This window comes from Diplotaxodon limnothrissa, linkage group LG2 (assembly GCF_057381915.1).
Source record: "Diplotaxodon limnothrissa isolate DT_005_m linkage group LG2, D_limnothrissa_male_GT1.1, whole genome shotgun sequence".
NCBI classification, from domain to species: domain Eukaryota; kingdom Metazoa; phylum Chordata; class Actinopteri; order Cichliformes; family Cichlidae; genus Diplotaxodon; species Diplotaxodon limnothrissa.
This window is the reverse complement of record NC_140597.1, coordinates 20374371-20393095: the sequence shown is the minus strand read 5'-3', so window position 1 is coordinate 20393095 and position 18725 is coordinate 20374371. Positions and strand designations below refer to the sequence as shown.

Here is an 18725-nt window from a genome sequence, read left to right as displayed (position 1 = left end):
CTAACCAGATACTTTTTAAAGGGACAATTCAAATAATTACCATTTGCATTCATATCCAGCCCCTCCTCCCACCTAGAGTGAGGTGCTCCTACCCATTGCATTGGTAACCAATCACAAAGCTGTAATGAATGTGGAGTTTGCGTTTGTTTCTGACTGACTTACATTCAATTCTCATTTCTGGGCGAGCTTTCTGTTTTTTTATTTCCATACTAAAATAACTTTACAGATCATGACATTATGGGGAGTCACTTTACGTATAGTCCTTAAATGTCTTAATGAAACTGCCTCTTCTGTTTGTCCTCTTATTTGACAATATTAGGAGTGTGGTAGCAGCATTTGTGTCAGTAAGCTAACTTCAGCTATTGATAACTTTGTGTCAAAACCATTATTAGGCCACATTCAATGATAATGGTCATAATGGTCACGGACATAATGGTCAGTGTAACTGTTCTGTTTTATTTAGGACTGTATCTGTAGTCATGGGAAAAAGACAGCCTTACACATGACAACTATAAAACAAATGACATTCCCACCAATCCTACAGGCGCTACCTGAACATGTGACTCAGTAAATGTTAGCGTGCTAGCCCGTGACACTATGATGCTCATACTTGCCTTTTTCTACCCTTGGCTTGTGAATGATGCTGCCTGTGTCCTAGAACCTTTTCCCACCCTTTGTCTTTGTTCTCCTGTAGAGCTGTTCTCCTTTTCTCTCATAATCTTCAGTTGCTCTGTCTGTCTTTTTTTACTTCCTCTTTCTTCCGACCAGTGTCTGCTATCTCTTGCCCCGATCTCTCCTTTTCTATCTCTCCCCCCTGACTTCAGAGGAGTTTATTTCCTCCCCAAGAGATTCGCCACCCACCCACAGTTCTCTCTGATTGAACTCGGGAGCCTCTAAACTTCTGTGTTATGATTCAGTTTTTTCTGACCTGAGCAAGGGGCGTGCCCCCCACCATTACATCATTATATCGGGGGAACAAGACGATGAAATCATAGTGGAAGAGAGACTGGATGGTGAATGTAATCATCCTAATGCCCCCCAGCATTGAGAAGAAAGTATCAAACAGGATCAGGGTAATGGAGTGGAAGGCTGATTGAGATTTCAGTAAATTAATTAGGCCCCAGGAGAGGGCTGGGTTAAGGAGGTGTGCTGGATTGCAGAGTTTCATGAGAGACAGATGGATGGTGGGAAGCAGAGGTTGAGGACTGGGTCGGTGTATGAACGGGAAAGAATGAAAGAAGAAAAAGACCAGCAGAGGAGGGTCTATGTATAGATGAGTGTGGCAGACTCTAATAGTGTGCAGGCTGAGGGTGGATGTGGCTGCAAAGTAGAGACGACGATGAGAGGATGAATGAAGGGTGCATGCATGCAAAACACAAAGCATGGGATTGCAAGGGCAAGCTGACATGACTAGTTGTATTTAACAAAGGTTACATAGCTAGCATAGATAGCTATGTAAAAGAGAAAGAAAAGACATACACTGTATAATTGAATTTCTGCTTTTACACACACACACACACACACACACACACACACACACACACACACACACACACACACACACACACACATACAGATAGAGATGGACAAGGGAGCATTAAGTTCAAACCCCAGAGCTTCTGGTCTCTGTGTAAATGTCAAGATCTCACTCACCATAATGACCCTTGAATCACCGAGAATTCAGCCCAGAGCATGAGGTACATCGTGCTGACTCCATTATCCATGAGACGGTTAGCTCATGGCACTGGCACTACAAAGACTCGAGGCCCAAAGGTGCTGCAGTCACAAGATTAAAATCTCATCATAAAGGTGTCCTTGAGAAGAGGCGGGATGATTCATCCCCAAGCTGATTGTTGCACAAACCCATCACCAGTATTGGAGAAGTGTTAGAGTTAGTTTTTATAATGACATGACTGGGGAACATATAAAAGTAATGGAGACTTATGCATGAATGTAGGATACTCTGGCTCCAGTTTGTCCAGCTGTTCACTCGGGACAGTGCCTGGGATTTCACTATGAAATACATTTTCAAAATAAAAGACCAGATGGAGACTGGTCTCCACTGAACACTGAAAACGCCTGGTGTTGAAGGAGGGAACAAAATTGTCATGCACCAGAGCCTCCACGATCAGCTGCTCTCTTATTCACACTGGGTTGCCACAACAGATAACTCCACATATTTGCTTTGTTAGATTTTTTTATGCCGTCCTTGAAAAGGAACTCGAGGATTTGTGTTTTCTCCTAGTCTCAAACCAGGGACCTTCCACATGTTAGGGAAATGTCCAAACCACTCATCCAACTGTATGACGCTGCATGTTTGTTCTACACTTTTTCAGAGGCAACATTGGTCGTGCTTCCTTAGAGAGGGGTAAGGGATTATTGTAACCAGATGTGAATCTGAAAAATCACCATGAGCTGAATGTCTGAGGGTGTAGTGAGCCACCTCGCTTTTAAAGTGTTGCATGGAAAGTCATCCTTGAGTTGCGTGAAATTTCAAATGGAGGAAGTCAGATTGATACATGGCTGAAGCAGCTGCCTTGACACTAAACAATGAAACACACACACACACACACACACACCTATACTTCATTATTAATAAACAGTGTTTGCCACAAGATCCAAAATGTCAAGAAAAACATTTTTACTTGCAAACTTACTGATGTAAAACTTACTTTCACTGACCACAAAATCTTTGACATGCATCCTTCTATCAAGGCACTTCAAACAACAGCTCAGATCTAACCTACACATCAGGGGCTTGATCCACTAAATCAGCTTAGAGCCACTGCTCACTTCTTAGAAAAATAACACTGATATGTTGTTTTGTGATAGTTCTCGTGCAAAGACACTAAACAAAAGCAGGGCTTTGTCAATGTCAAATTATGACTTGCACTCTAAGACGCTGTATAAAATGGATCATATTAGCACTGGGAGGACCAAAGAGAACTGATAGAAGTGATAGAAAACTAAGCGAATTTAAAAAAAAAACAAGACTTATTTAAAACAAAAGTCCAAAGGTTTCCTCGTAATAATCTGAGAGAATGAGCAGCAAACTCAAAACCATTTCTCAGGAAGGGGAATGAAGCTGGACTTTTGGGGTGGTCTAAAACATGCCAGCATTTCACAGTGGGTGATAAAATCCACCCTGACTGAAGTCAAACACGAGTCAAAGCTTTAGGAGAACTACTTGAACACCAAGTTGCTCTCTTGAACTTGTCTCCACAGTCATCTGACCTCAGCTTCTTTCAGGGGGATACAGTTTGTAGGCTGAGATGAGTGAGGTACTCTAAATATCACAAGAAGCTCACTGTAACATTTTTAGCTCTGAAAAATGGTGGTACCCTCTGTGTGCCCTTTAGTGACGGCTGTAAGACTGGCACTGATGCTACATGTTTGGGAAAAAGCTGAGAACTTGAGGTACCCGACCCTTTTTTCAAAAGGCAAAAACAAGAGTTTAAAAAACAACAAAAAACACGTTTTTATTAGAATTCTCAATGAAGACTTCTATTTATAATAATCATAGATTTTTAATGTTATTAGAAGCTAAATTCCTCATGAATTTATTAATTTACAATCCACTCTAATAACACCTTGTTTGCTTACTTTTAAAGAGCTTTGGCTAAGAAATAAAAACAGTTCTTCCAAGCTCAGTGCAAACTTTGCAAACTTTGCAGTCACTTTAATACAATGGCACTTTCCCAAAGAGAGACATACAGAAAGCTACTATAGGGTTATCACAGCTTTCAGACAGTGAAGGCCATCCAACTTCTTCATAAAAGACTCCATGTTTATTATTATTCAGAAAACTGTCTTCAGGTTTATTAGTGGACCAAAAAAATGTGGATTCACCACCAAAAACAGAGAAAAAGTTGCTTCAACTATCTCTTTTCAGTAAAAACTAGGAAAGTTTTTGTTGTAATCTCTCTATCTAATCTGTCATAAGCGAAGTTTGACAAAAAGGCTTTTGAACGTATCCTTGTATGTTAGAAAAGTGAAAATGGTTGCAGCCATCCGCTTCCGCTCTAAAGAACAACATCCACATAGAGAAGAAAACACTACTGGTCAAAGCAAACCCTCCAGTATTCAGCCAAAAGCATGATGTTAAATCTACCGCATATTAGCATTGCATGAGCATATTTGCATATGACAGGGTTGATGTGGCAAATTCGCAACCAGACAGAATGTAGGGAATGATATTACAGTTGCATATGCTCACAGCAACGGCTGTGCATGTCCTTCTGAATATTCTTTCCAGGCTGCAGCCTAAAAAAATGTACATTGTCATCTTTAGATATGCTTCACAGGGTTTTTTTTTATACAGGCACGGGAGCACATTCTTCCGGGGGCCCTACAAACTGAACTTAGTGATTCTATCATATTTGACTCTTACTTGGAGGTGTGCCATAAAGGATAAAACCCAATCTGACACTTTTTACAACTCTTGCCATGTCATCTTTCACTTGTACTTTGGATATTTGTGCAATCCCTCTAAACTATTCCTGTCCTTGAGCTTTCAGTGTTTGACTCTGATCACATGCATCCAATAGTTGGAGATTGTTAAAGACGAACCGCTGTGGCCAAGGATATATCAAGCATAGCAATGTAAAAATGGCTAAAAAAGGGGGAAAAAACAAGGATTGCCAGATGAATACTGCACAATGTTCATTTTTAACACTACTTTCACTCACTGGGTCCACGTCCTCATTTTAGGTTTGACAGCGTTTTAGTACACTGTTCCAAAAAATAGTAATGTCAAATGATTTTACTGTGTATTTTACAGATGTGTACTGTTTCTCTAGAATATCATTACATTTACATAAGTAGACTGTGATCTGACACGTCAAATGTAAAATAACATAACATCACTGTAAATGTAATAAAACACAATTTACTTGTTTGTTAAATATATTTTGTTGTACATATGCATATTTAGATCGTAAAAATACATCCAGAAATGTCTCCCATCATGCCTTGGGACATGTGCTGCTGTTTAGATGTTCTTGTTCTATTGTTTATGGTTACGTTACTTTAAACTGTTATCTTGAATGTTGTGTTTACGCCGTGGTGCAGCGTCACTGACAGTTGTTGTTTTGTAGAGAGAGTGCTGGGTACCACTTTACAATAAGGCTCCCCTTATAGATGCTAATAAATAGTTTATAGCTATATTATTAATTAATCTGTAAATGCTTTATAAACCATTATTAATGGTTTATTATGCATTAGTTAAGGGTGAGAAAGAGGAAAAAAACTGACCGGTTTCTTGCCAAATAGTGAGCCAAATGTGTTCACCTATATATTTCATCTAGAGTTGCTATATTAAACATTTCAGACTAAGTTACTATCCTGTAAGCACAATCAGCATTTGTAAACATATTTTTTATCATAGAAAATTGTACTTCAGAAATGCATTATAAATATCCACAACTATCAATCGGAGCTTTGTTGTAAAGTGTAAAGCATAAAACCATTTATTAATGAATAATAAATATTTATAAATGCCAAATGGGAGCCTTATTGTAAAGTGTAAAGCATGACACCATTTATTTATGACTACTAAACATTTATAAATGACAAAAGATAGCTTTGTCGTAAAGTTTAAAACATGTCAACATTTATTAAGGACTAATAAACATTTATAATTGCCAAATGGGAGCCTTATTGTAAAGTGTAAAGCATAACACCATTTATTAATCACTAATAAACATTTATAAATGACAAAAGATAGCTTTGTCGTAAAGTTTAAAACATGTCAACATTTATTAATCACTAATAAACATTTATAAATGCCAAATGGGAGCCTTATTGTAAAGTGTAAAGCATAACACCATTTATTAATGACTACTAAACATTTATAAATGACAAAAGATAGCTTTGTCGTAAAGTTTAAAACATGTCAACATTTATTAATCACTAATAAACATTTATAATTGCCTAAAGTGAGTCTTAAATGTATAATGTCACCATTTATAACACTTAGACCTAAATTACAATCAGTGCTTGAAATAACATTTAACTACTGTCAAAAATGGCAATGTATTGTAAGAGTAACACATGTAACATTAAATGTGTTTTTTAAAACACCAAACAGTCACCCACTCCAAAAAAAGTTCATGCCAGACTGGTTCAAACTGGAAATATTTTTTGTATGTCCTTAAATAAGCGTCCCAGTGGTCCATCAGGGTGTCGCGAACCAAGCCAAGATGACCACTCAAGAACCATCAGGTGTTCCTCCAGCAACTTCTCAGTGCGATTTCCTTAATCTACGGACATGTCCTTTGATGGTCATCCAAGCCCTTTCGATATGCTGTGTATGACTGCCAGATTGAGGATCTACAAACCACCTGCTGTGATTTACAGTGTAATGTCTGTACCCTATGTTTGTCAAAACATTCTTGTAGGCTCTCCACTCATCACTGATAATGGCACTACCCAACTTAGCATGCTGTCTGATCAGAGGAACAAGGTGGCGCCTTGATCGTTTTTCAACAAGTTTTAACACGAGCCTTCGCCTTTTGTCTTTAATTCCCATCATTCCAAATACCCATTTCTTCCTTTTCCATGCATTTCCAAAGCGTCCACGTGCATACTGAAAACAAAAAGAATAAAATTAAACAGAATATCTACAAAGAAACATTCAAAAAGATGGTTGCTTCTACTAATTTTTTTTACTTATGGTAAAGGTTTCCATGTTTAGAGGACACATTCAGATCTGCATTGATTCTAACAAACCTGTCTGAGAGTTTACCAACCTTTCGCTGATGACGGAGACATCTTTCATCTATAACCACAAATTCTCTGTCACCACCAAGACGGTGTCCATTGTTTATTCTGTGTCTTTTAATTGCACGTATACAAACATGTCGAATGTGTCTTGCCATGCTACTTAGTGTTCTGGAGCTGCCAGCCACTTCATCATCGATCATATCTATTTGTCTGAGCCTGAGCCCTTGTGAAAATCTGTGATAGAAATTGAGGCAATTATTACTTACTGAGGCCCTAATTTTATTTCACAAGTCTCGTATTGGTGTTCAATTATGAAAGGTGCATTGCTATTAATGTCTACATCTACATATACCTGTAAATGAACTTCATCCAACTGAAAAGAGATGTTTTTGATTTCTCAAAGAGGGAGCTAGTTCTAATTGTTCTGGAAACTTTCCTATGACTTGCTCTTTTGCAGCACCTGAGAACATACAAATGAGTTAAGTAAAGAAATGGACCCTTAAACAAGAGCATTAATTGAAAAGATAATCACAAAATTAAGTATGAAGAAAATAATAATGAAAAGAGGTTAATGCTCCCTCTTGCATTGATAACCGAAATATTTTGTTATATTTACTACATGCACTACATTATCATGCATTATACATACCACATATATTGGTCTTTCTTCACCACGGAAATCATTTTCATCTTATGGTGACAAACAGGACATCTAAGCTTCTTTTTTAGCAGGTGTTTCTTCTGCAGCCATTTAATGAGCCTTAGTGCCTTATATTTAGTTTGTTTTCCTTCTATTCTGGCGCGCAATCTCATTCCCAGAGACATTCTGGTGGGAAAAAATGAGTAATTTATTTTATTATCACCTCGAAACACCGTAAAATACTCTATGGGAGTCTAGTGCAAATCGGTTCAGAGTTAAAGAACTTCACATGCTATATAAAACAAGCCCTATAATCAAAAATAGTCCCACGCAAAAAAGAGGATTGTCTCACCTGTTATAATGTATCTCCCACTTTGTTATGTAGATCTAACCCGCTGGATTCATGCTAAAGAAATATGTTCTGCTGCCAAAGGGAGGGAAAACAAATTTAATTTAAACGCAGAGGAGCTTATACAACCATCCAATCACAGTTAACTTTATTAAGGAAAGCCCCTCCTCTCAGAGCGCGACAGGCAGTGGAGCGCTCTGGAAGGTCAAGCCAAAGGGGCACGAACAGACACACTGAAGGCGCTCGTTCAAGTTGCTGCACCATGGATGGAGCAGAAGATAAAAATTTGTGTGCGTCTGCGACTTACACAGTTAGCACACGTTCGAAGAGATACAAAAAGCAGAGACTGGATGATCTAGATTGCACTAAGCCAACGACGTCAGCAGTTAGACATGAAGGTGAGTATAATGCTAGCTAGCTAGCTAGCTACCGAGCCATTTGGCTGCTAGCTACAGTGGCTAACTAACATCACATAACATGTGAATAGCTCTATTACTATTGGTTATTCCAAACGATTGATATCACTTAGTTGTATATTTTTAGTTTTGTTTATGTGCATCATTAAATTTATATTAAACACCCTGGTAAGGCAGTACACATAAGAATTATTTGCCTTGTTTTAGAAATGTCTGAACCACCACATGTGTATATAACATAATTTTTACAAAGTGGCTTTTTATAAATTCAAGTTGTAACCGTTTTTAATCAATATTTTATTTGAGTTTCCCAAGTTTAGATTATAAATTATTTTAGTATTGTAATTTAATAATTGTTTGTTCTTTAGATTCTTCTTCTAATCCTGCCCCTACTGCAACTGCCCTTCTTAACAAGGAGCGAGAGAAACTGACTTTTCTTAAGGAGGAACTGGAGCGCGACACCCTGATGGACCACTGGGACGCTTATTTAAGGACATACAAAAAATATTTCCAGTTTGAACCAGTCTGGCATGAACTTTTTTTGGAGTGGGTGACTGTTTGGTGTTTTAAAAAACACATTTAATGTTACATGTGTTACTCTTACAATACATTGCCATTTTTGACAGTAGTTAAATGTTATTTCAAGCACTGATTGTAATTTAGGTCTAAGTGTTATAAATGGTGACATTATACATTTAAGACTCACTTTTGGCAATTAAAAATGTTTATTAGTGATTAATAAATGTTGACATGTTTTAAACTTTACGACAAAGCTATCTTTTGTCATTTATAAATGTTTAGTAGTCATTAATAAATGGTGTTATGCTTTACACTTTACAATAAGGCTCCCATTTGGCATTTATAAATGTTTATTAGTCCTTAATAAATGTTGACATGTTTTAAACTTTACAACAAAACTCTCTTTTGTCATTTATGTTTAGTAGTCATTAATAAATGGTGTTATGCTTTACACTTTACAATAAGGCTCCCATTTGGCATTTATAAATGTTTATTAGTCATAAATAAATGGTGTCATGCTTTACACTTTACAATAAGGCTCCCATTTGGCATTTATAAATATTTATTATTCATTAATAAATGGTTTTATGCTTTACACTTTACAACAAAGCTCCGATTGATAGTTGTGGATATTTATAATGCATTTCTGAAGTACAATTTTATATGATAAAAAATATGTTTACAAATGCTGATTGTGCTTACAGGATAGTAACTTAGTCTGAAATGTTTAATATAGCAACTCTAGATGAAATATATAGGTGAACACATTTGGCTCACTATTTGGCAAGAAACCGGTCAGTTTTTTTCCTCTTTCTCACCCTTAACTAATGCATAATAAACCATTAATAATGGTTTATAAAGCATTTACAAATTAATTAATAATATAGCTATAAACTATTTATTAGCATCTATAAGGGGAGCCTTATTGTAAAGTGGTACCGAGTGCTGTACCATGAGTGACTTCTGTTGTGCTGTTGTTGAACCTTGAGGCATATTGTAGCACCACAAGTGTTTTATTAAGGAGCTCCCCCTACCAGTTTGGGGTTAAATAACAAGCTCAATCTCTCTCTGTGAGCTTCTTTGTTAAGATTTCTCTGCATGCCACAATGTAAGACATTGCACGGACACGCTGTGCTAATTATATATTTTGAAAAAGAAATGTAGAGGTAGGAATTGCAATTAATATAAATAACATGACGCTAACCATCGGCCAATGAATGTGAACTAACAACAAGGTCGCGGGTATGGCTGCGACCGTAGGAAAAAAACCTAATATGAAGGTATTTTACTGTGCATTTTACAGTAATGTTCTGTTCTTCTAGAATATCATTAAAGTTACGTAAATAGACTTTGACTTCACATTTTGAATGTAAATTAACGTTAAATCACTGTAATGTAATACAACATAATTGTCATGATTATTAAATGTATCTGTCTGTACATATGCATATTTAGATTGTTAAAATACATTCACAAATGTATCATGATTTCACAAATACCTGTCCGTTATTTGAAAGATTGAACTGTTGAATTCAAATGTAATGCTATGGAAAAGTATATAGCATGATCCCTATAAGCTTGTGTTACATCACATAAGTATTATTATCATTGCTAGTTAGGCCGTTCGTGGCTCAAGAGTTGGCAGTTTGCCTTGTGATCACAAGATTGCCGGTTCGCGCCCTGGCTCAGACACTCCCCGTCGTTGTGTCCGTGGTCAAGACTCTTCACCTACCGCCTACTAGTGATAGCCAAAGGGGCCGATGGTGCGATATGGCAGCCTCGCCTCTGTCAGTCTGTCCCAGGGCATGCAATCAATTATTACTTAAACCAACTGTTAACTGTATATTTCTGTACATTTACGTATTATGATTCATATTTCCACATTCAGTGACCTTGTTTATAGGTAATTTCATTGTTTGATCGCGTAAAAATGTTCCTAATTTAATGTCTAAAAGCACTTGGAAAAGGCAGAATCCCATGTCAAATTAGCGCAACAAACTCTATTTTCATTACTGAAAATAACCGTATTTTTATGGGACAGTTATTTTCTGTTATTTTACGGTCGTATTTTTGGTGCCCCAGCTGCCGGAATATTACCATTTTTTTAAGATGTTTTTTTTTTCCTATTTATAGATGGTTTCATTGTTTAATCACATTAACATGTTCCTGATTTAACGTTTAGCGGCACTTGAAGAAGGCGAGATCCCATGTCAAATTAGCGCAATTAATTGTATTTTCATTACTGGAAATAACTGTATTTTTATGGGACAGTTATTTTCTGTTATTTTACGGTCGTATTTTTGGCGCCCCAGCTGCCGGAATATTACCGTTGTTTTAGGATGGTTTTTTTAACAGTGTAGGTAAAGGTGAACGGCTTGGACATGAGTTGAGCTGCGGTTTGGTGAAGGCCTTGAAGGGGACTGGCGACGGCTCCCGGGCCTGGCAGATCCCCATGTACTGAATAGGAGTGAAGAAGTTAAAGAACTGGAAAGTGGAGCGATGGTGGGGCACATAAACGAGAATGAACAGCTTGTAGAACTGGGGGAACACATGTAGATAAGAACCGGAAGGAGTGTGCCTGGAGCCATGATCCCACTCCCATAGTTAATCTCCAAATAAAAGAGTCTTGACATATGTAGAAAGAGTCGAGGTTTCCACCACAACATCCCTTTCTTCTAACATGCACACAGAAAAGGTTAAAGTTTAAAACTAAAGTATTTAGAAAAACGTCCCTGACCACATCTTTGGGCTTGTCGCCTTGGTCAGGCTGATGATGACCCTAATGAAGGCCACAAACTGAAAGCATGCTAATGAAGGCTGCAAGTCAAAACATGTCAGTCAAAAAAGTCAAGTTGTTCACAAGTGTTGTTGGAACTTTAACCTTTGCAGAGTCTTGACAGATCACAGCCCCGCTAACTCTAAAGAATCAAAAGGAATATTAGCTGGGATTGCATCAACTCACAGAACAACCATTTGTTCTGCTTGAAGATCCTTTTATAGCCAGCGGGACTTCTTGGCCTGTCCCTGGGCAGTTTTTTCTTTTATCTTTGAAAGTTTCTTTCTCTGATTTTGGGAAATGTTCCAAAAGTTCAACATGACAAATGCAACTGCACCGCCACAAAATCAAACAGCAGCCAGCACTGAGGGAGAGCTACTTTTTGCCTTTTCTCAAAATCCCATTTTTTACTTTTTAACAGACTCGAGAGTTTTCTTAAGGTGACAAAGCGCAAGAAAACTGTCACATTAAACAACTCTTTAAGCAATACAGACTGCAAAGCAATAAGTCAAACTGTCTCACCTAAATGATGCTTCCACCTCTTTAAAATGTTTACAGATATTTCTCAAGGCATCATTGAATCCTTTGTTAAGAGTCACTGTGGTTTGTAGCTGCTCTTGGGATTCTAAGTAACCTACTATGATTTGTTTAAAACACAATATATCTTTTCTTGCAAGTACCACTCCTGCCCGAGGGAGTTTTTCAAGTACCTAGCAGTATAAATCAACTGCACCTTCAGTAAATCAAACAGAGTACAGTGCAGGGCTGTGTTTCTCCTGCCTTAGCACTTAACCCTTGCATGATTAAGGGCAGCACCTTAGTAATGGTTACTAGCTGGAAGGTAAGGTTTGGTTGTTTGTTGGTGTAAACACAAGAGGATGAGGCAACGCGACATGTCAGTCACCCTAAAAAACAAAGACCAAAAGCTGAGCAGCCCGACCTGTGCCATGCCTCAGCTGTCTTATCTTTGAAGCTGCTGTCTGAGTTATCTCAGTGGACTTAAAAAGTGATTTCAGAGTGCAAACACATATCAACTAAATCAAACGTGGCACAACTCCCCAGAGAAACTATTATATTTGGGGAACATTGGCTTCTGGCAAAGCGTCTAACCTTGAGGTGAACTCAGAGCAGTTGACTGGACACGTGAACCTTTTCAGTTTGATCTCGCTGCTGTTAAAGTTTCCCCTTTCAAGTGAAAGGTGTGTGGCAGTATGATATGCTCATACTGAGCCAGCCTCAGGTGGAGCTCAAACTTCCTTTTTGTGAACACTTGCTGTTGTATTTATTAACATTAAGACCTGATTGTCCCCATTACTTCAGAGACACCCTCTTGAATGACTTATAATTACATCTGGATCTATGATGAAACTCTCTAAGAATCCAAGTAGCACTGAGGACTCTTAAATAATTGCTTCCTCCTCTTGCAAACATGCATAATATTAAATATTAATCAAATCAATGCAAAAATTTCATTTTTTATAAGACAAGTCTGGGGTAAGGCATTGGCAAATAGTGGTGTTAGTGTATAAACCTTTTTCTTCTGCTCATGATCGTGGAAACAAAGAACTGTGTGAGAATCTTCTTGCAAATAGAACAACTTTGGGTTTGAACCTGTGTTTGACGTAGCCAGAGGGCAGATTGGAACCCAAACCATCATATAAGGTGCAACTTTTACTCTTAAGCCAAAAACATTCTGTCTTCCTGTTTTGTTTCACTTTCAAGTTTCACTACGGCTTGGAAAGTAAAACAGCTGGCAGTTGGAAAGATCATCCACGTCACCCATGAGGAGGTTTTTGGTGCAGCAATATCTTTGCTGTGTGATTTTATCAATCAGCAACCACTCACAATCAATCAGGTAAGATTCATATCATGAATCCATGTTTGCAGGGTTCTTGTGGGGCTGGTTACTCAGAAAATAACTAACGAAACCTTTTCTGGGGGATATGATCACTGCTTAATAAAACAAAAAGCTCTCTGCTCACTCTCTGGGCAGTATTTGCTGTTAAATGAATAGTATTATATTTTGCATATATTCATTGTGTGCACTTTGTTCTTTTTAAACATACTTTAAGAAGTTTGTAATGCAGTAGACACATATAAGCCTATATGTTATCATTTTGACCTTAAGATAATTCTACCAACCTTGAAGGAAAGGTCAGAGGTCAAATGTGACATGATATTTTAAATCTTCATACAGCACTTTCTATGTATTGACAATGCAAACGACACAAGTTAAAAGGCTTTTTGTCAATTTTAGACCAATAAGTCATTGAGCTGACGTTAAAGACCATGGTGGATGTAAGACAATTTTGAACGGATTGTTAACATGAGTCAAAGTTTTATTAGAAATGATTTAAATCTTTTTCAAGCTATTGTGTTTACAGCCAGAATGATAACACACACAGATACACAGACAGACACACACATGCAAATCCAACTGAATCCTGGCATTGTGGCTTTGCGGTATAAGGACAGGAGACTTGACTTCATGTTATAAGAAACATAAAGCGGGGTTCCAGCATCATGATATTAAATATTAAAAATCCATGAGATCAGATCTTGCAACCTTATGAGACTTTCAAAATTCCTGGTCAGTTCTTAGCTCAGTCCCATCAGTACCACTCACAGTATTACCAGCATCTTTGTCTTGTAGATGGTTGCTGGTGGAAGGGTCACCAACTTATTGTTTCCAGATCTACCTCTTAAGCTTCACAGACTGGATTCGCGTTCATCGGTAACTTGAACAATGTGTTGCTGCACTATGAATACCTGACAAATTACAACAGGGGTGTCGAACTCCAGGTCTCGAGGGCCGGTGTCCTGCAGGTTTTAGATCTCACCCTGGGTCAACACACCTAAATCACGGGATCAAGTTCAAGCCAATTAAATCAGCACTGTTCGATCAAGGACACACCTAAAACCTGCAGGTAACCGGCCCTCGAGACCTGGAGTTCCCCACCCCTGAATTACAATGTAAGACATTCAAAAGAACAGAGCAGAGTAAGTCCCCCTTCTAATCCTTAGCATGGATCAACTTTTAAAAACATTTCTCATAATGGAAATCATCCTTTTTTTCCCTTAGACTATCCCTGTTTGGTGAATTTTAATGCATTTCAAATCCCATCGTTCTGAGAGTAGAGCTCTAACTTGTAAACTTCAAGCACAACCAGACAATACTTCTCCAGAGCCAACGAAAACATTAACCAGCTGCTTCCATAGGCTAAACAGCACTGCTATTAGCTTATGTGTGAAATCTTTGGAGTTCCCCTTTAATAAATGCCATGATCAAAATAATCAAGCAGGTTCCATCTTCCACAGTAGTTGAGAGACTGTGGGAGTGTGTGCTGCGTTAGATAAGAAAGTCTACCACCAAAAAAGAGGACTGTCTGCAAAACAAAAGCAGTTTGTTGTGTTTCAGATGTCTTTAATGTCATGTACGTTGTGCGCCGTACACAATCTTGTGTTACTTGTTTGCCCTCCTCCTAGTACAACACAAATCCATTATTTTGAGCCATTAATCACTTCATACCTCCTACATAACACAGATTCACCGAGTGGTGTTCAGTGAATGACTCAGTGAGAAACTAAATGGATGAAGTGGAATATAATGTCTTCCACCGTAAAGCAGCCAGATGGAACATAACTTAACCACTTTTTCCTAAAACATCCATACTACAATGGAAATGTGTTTCTTCATCTTAGTGGAGTTTAAAAACTTATTTTTGAGTTTTTAAAATCAGGGTAGAGGTTGTTCATATTCATGAATATTAATCGACTAGGATAAGAGAAAATGATGTGATTCACTTTTAAAAACACTTGCCTTCGGTTTGCAAAGTCTCTGTATGTCTCTGTCTGTAGATGTCCTACACAGACACGCATTAAATAGCTGAGAGTCACTTGGTCAATAAAGAATGACTTATTGATGTTTCACCAATAACTGCAGAATTCTCTGTAGTTCTATAATGTACATGCAGAACTCATAAGAGAACTTTGACTGAACCAGCTAGACAAGCTAGATTGGACTAATGCAGGGGAGCTGCTGTAGACCAGCTCCCCAAAAGGGCACAGCCTTTTCCTCCAAAACTGTAAAACTTTTTCCAATAAATTATTCTTTCCTTGACATGAGCAGCTGTGTCTGAACTTCTTCACTGAAATCCTTCATTTGGCATACAACCTACACAGCTAAGATGCTGTTCCAAGACACATTGAGGGAATGGAAAATTCAATTCAATTCAATTCAATTTTATTTATATAGCGCCAAATCACAACAAAAGTCGCCTCAAGGCGCTTCATGCTTTATAGCTGGCCAGTATTACTCAATATATCACTGACAGTGGTGCTTGGACCAAGTTTAAAAGTGGAGCCTGCCCTGTCTGTATCATACTCTATAATATGTCTGAACATAAAGTGTGTGTCGTGCAACTCTTAGAAATCCAATTATACAATAAAGCACAAAAAACATCCTGTCTTACTGAAAGCAGTTACTATACGTGTAGAGCCACCGCTCTCTTCTGCAGTGGTTTGTTGATACATGTACATATGCACAGAATAAAGGCATATACTTGGCTACCGCTATTCTTTAGCACACCCTGGGCTCTCTTAGGCAAACGTCAGTGCAGTTTCTTACAGTGTTCAGCAATAGCTGTCCAGGCTTCCTGAAGGACACTCTAAAGCTCTCTTTGGATGTTGACTGTCTTTGTCTGTGAAATGATCTCTTGCTGCTCCATTAATCTTGAGGTCTGAGCTCCTTGGAGGCCACTCCATGACTCATAGTGACTCATAGTGTTCTGTTGTGTGTTTCTTTTGACACATGTATGTTCTTAATGCTGGGACAGTGCATTTTTGGTCACTGACTTCATTTTTCAGAATGACATCCAAGCAATCCAGATGAACATGACCGACCAAAATCTGACCATATTTTATGCATTCATAATTTCATGTATTTTGACAAAATGTCCAAAACCACTGACTGGAATACCACCAAACCAACATCTGCAAGATGTTTCTGATAATGCTTTGGTGAGGTCAGGTGCATCTCTTTATCTGCTGTATATGCCAGCTCTTCTTTTGTCCTTCATTTGTCCAATTTTTTCACTTTTTTTAAGGACATATAGCATACCAAGCTATGCCATTTTATTAGTTAATAGCTCTTTGGTACCTTGTTGGTGCAGAAATACTATTTTATGCCTGTGAAGTTATCATCACTGGTATAACTTTCAGTCGACTCGACTTCTGAGACAGGCTCTACTCTGGTGTTACCTCGTCATCAACTGGCCGACTTGCCAATTGACTTGCATGCACAGGCGAGAGCACATATTCCCTATACTTGTTTTGCTACAGTGGCTGCAGGTTAGTTTTCAAATTGATTAATTAATATCTTGACACTTGTTTTTAAAACATTGCATGGACTAGCTCCTATATATTTTTCTGATCTTCCAAATTGGTATACTCCACCGAGATCTTTGAGGTCTGCGGACCAAATGTTTCTTGTTGTCTGTAGGTCCAGATTAAAACACAGAGGAGATCGGGCTTTTGCTGTGACTGCTCCGAAACTGTGGAATAAACTGACTTAACATATCAGGACCTCTCCAACACTGGATACTTTTAAAACTCGTTTAAAGACCCATTTTTACTCTGTCACAGTTCTCGGTCACTATGACCCAGCATTATGAGTTTCTTATGTTCTGGTTTGATTTTGGTATTTTTGGTTATTTTCTTGATCTCTTGTCAGGCCATGATGATGATGTCTCATTAGCCCTAATCTCTCCCAGCTGTGTCTCCCCCCTGTTTTCCATTCTCTGATTTCGCCCCAGTGTATTTAATCCCCGTGTTTCTCTGTGTCAGTGTTGTGTTGCACCCTCACACTTGCCTGTATCATTGCTCAGTTCATGGTTTGGTTTTTGGCCAGTAATAAAGCTGAGTCCTGTGTTTGGATCCTCATCTCCGCCTGCCCGCACACACAGCCCTGACATACTCCTTGGCTTTTAATTCTGAGTGAGTTTGTCATCATTTTATTCTTATTATTTTCTTATCTTTTATTTTACTTTCCTTTTAAATTTTATCTTATTATTCTATTGTACAGTACTTTGGTCAACAGTTGTTGTTTTAAAAGTGCTATATAAATAAAATTGATTAGATTTTTTCTAAACGGCCACAGCTGCAACTTTTCAAGATCATAACTTTAATAACAACAACAAAGCAAAATATAAAGAAATGAGAGGTGGCTCAAGACTTTTGCACAGTGATGCATTTGATTATTCTGGGTAGTCTTACTAAAATGTTAGCTGTAGAGTCATTTTATGGTCGTATCTACCTCAAGTGGTGTCTATGTGCCTTTACACTACGTGCCCATTGTCTGATCTATTTTCCCACAAAGCAGTACAGCCTCTTTAAAGGTCTCAGTTTCTTTGTCGTAGACAGTGTGGCGACAGTTCAGCTGCAGTCAGGACAGTAAAAATCTCGACACAATATAAGTAATTGTGATCTTTTCTTTTGATGCTTATCCAGCCTTGTCAAAATGCATTTAGAAGGGTTGGGATAATTGAAGTGTCCGTTTTCTCCTGGACACATACCAGTGAAGAAACATAATTTCTACACATTAAGACACCATAGCAGTAGTTCCTTTTGGCACCTTTACAGTGGGAGCCATTAATCGCCCATTGTCCACTGGCTCAGCAGAGCAGTATTACAAAATAAATGAGGATGTACAGTACCTGCTTTGAATGTAAAGTAAGTCAATTAGTTCATATATTTGCTTCAGTCCACACGTCCCTAAAGAATGAAAGAGTATACACATTTGATTTCTGCTCTGCTACTTCCCGGCCATCTGCCACTTCCAGTCTCTGTGTTTCCTTTACTCCCATTCCTTGTCTTGGGATCTCTTCTATCAACACATTTCAGCCTTTTTGTAGTTGTTGAAATTTCCATTTATTAGATTTTATGACCATTCAATGGCATCTCACATTTTTTTAATAAATGTAAGTGACTCTAATTTCATGACAGTTTTTCCAAACATATGACAGCTTTATATACCCGTCTCAGTTTCTTGACCAGTCTATAGATGTGTAACAGTTTCCAATAACCACTGCTTGATTTGTATCTTTATTTTGGGCAATGGTTGGTGATAATGATTGGATCATGAAATTGAATTCTTTAATAGAATATATGTTTATTAACCAATTTTGAGTTAGCAATGCTAAGAATTATAGTATGTGGTCAGCAAAACTGTATAAGAGACCATACACAACAGTAAGAAGTGAGGACATTTAAACACTCGAGGAAACTATAAATAAAGAGAATATG

At 37.9% G+C, this 18725-nt stretch overlaps 1 pseudogene; it reads right to left on the bottom strand.

The window, feature by feature from the left end:
* Positions 1–6123: 6123 nt before the first annotated feature.
* On the bottom strand, positions 6124–7548 carry LOC146638361 (uncharacterized; annotated as a pseudogene).
* Between the last annotated feature and the right edge of the window lie 11177 nt (positions 7549–18725).